Here is a 1,784-nt window from a genome sequence, read left to right as displayed (position 1 = left end):
TAAATATTCAGCATAGCCACTGAGTTATTCAATAACATGTATCTGTATGGCGCCACCTGCTGTTTGTTTTTGTTCTTATTTCTTTGCCCTGCTCACTGAGGCGGCCGCACATGCTCAGTTTCATCCCGTCTCCTGAGCTGTGTTTTGCGGATCGGAAACAGTAACTTCTTAAAGGGAACCTGTCACCCAAAAATCGCCTATTAAGCTGTTTACAGTACCTTATAGTGCTGTATAGTCGTTTCCTGATGCACTTTTTGTTAGTTTTGCAGCATGTATGCTCAGTCAGAAATCGATGTTATATTCAGCTGCTGCCCCGTGCTTCAAGTCAGGCTTGAAGTCACGGGGGCAGCGGCCTCGGCGTCTTACATGGCCCTCTCCCCGCCCCCTGCCTCTGTGACTGACAGCCGAAATCCGATTCCGGGACCGCGCTCAACGGCCGCATGCGCAGTAAAGGGCGGCAGGAGCGCGGTCCCGGCTGCCGCGCGTACTACGCGCCGTCTTACTTTCGCCGCACTGCGCATGCGCCCGACATCCTGTATCAAACGCGCCCGCGCCCGGCATCTGGGCGCGGGCGCGTTTGATACAGGATGTCGGGCGCATGCGCAGTGCGGCGAAAGTAAGACGGCGCGTAGTACGCGCGGCAGCCGGGACCGCGCTCCTGCCGCCCTTTACTGCGCATGCGGCCGTTGAGCGCGGTCCCGGAATCGGATTTCGGCTGTCAGTCACAGAGGCAGGGGGCGGGGAGAGGGCCATGTAAGACGCCGAGGCCGCTGCCCCCGTGACTTCAAGCCTGACTTGAAGCACGGGGCAGCAGCTGAATATAACATCGATTTCTGACTGAGCATACATGCTGCAAAACTAACAAAAAGTGCATCAGGAAACGACTATACAGCACTATAAGGTACTGTAAACAGCTTAATAGGCGATTTTTGGGTGACAGGTTCCCTTTAATCACCAAACACATGGGCATAGCATTTCTACAGTATGGATCCGCGAAATACGGATGTGTTCCGTATTTTTTGCAGACCCACTGACTATTCGACCTCTGTTCTTAGGATCCGCAAAAAATACGCCTGACGCCCGTGTGCGTTCTGTATTTTGCAGAACAGAAAGAACAGTCCTATCCTTGTCCGTAATGTGGACAATAATAGGACGTTCTATTTTTTTTTTTTTTGCAGAACAGATATACAGAAACAAAATGCACACATAATAACTTCGTTTTTTTTTTTTCGAGGCCCCACTGAAATTTATGGTTCCGTATAGAGGCCGCAAAACGGAACGGACATGGTAAGAAAATACGTTTGTGTGCATAAGCCCTTATTTTGAGGTATTACACTGTACACTGCAGGTGACTAAAATAACTTTCAATATAAACGTATACATTTGGATATTTGTAAAGGGCAAACGTGTGTGACTTCATCCTTAGACAAATATGTACAGTATATTATAGAATACATAAACCGAAGAGCAGAAGCGCGGCGTCACTGCAGGGCTTCTATATATGTAGATAGATGGATATTTTGGATAATACAAAACGAAACAGAAAAAATACTCATTTCCTACATTAGAAACCAATAAAACATGATTCTAGGAAAGCGAGGCAGGAGGTTCACGTCAAAAACGTGCCCTACCGCCTGACCTCACAAATGCCGTCTAGTCCCCTCCCGCAGCGACTTTTCTCACCGCCCTTTCTAGTACGTTTCGCGCCGTCATCAATGCCCGCTTCTGATTGGTTGCTTTGAATGTCCACTGGCACCGTGATTGGCTGAGTCGCTTGAGTTTTG

This window comes from Bufo gargarizans, chromosome 6, assembly GCF_014858855.1.
Source record: "Bufo gargarizans isolate SCDJY-AF-19 chromosome 6, ASM1485885v1, whole genome shotgun sequence".
Taxonomy (NCBI): Eukaryota; Metazoa; Chordata; class Amphibia; order Anura; family Bufonidae; genus Bufo; species Bufo gargarizans.
This window is presented reverse-complemented; position numbering follows the sequence as displayed.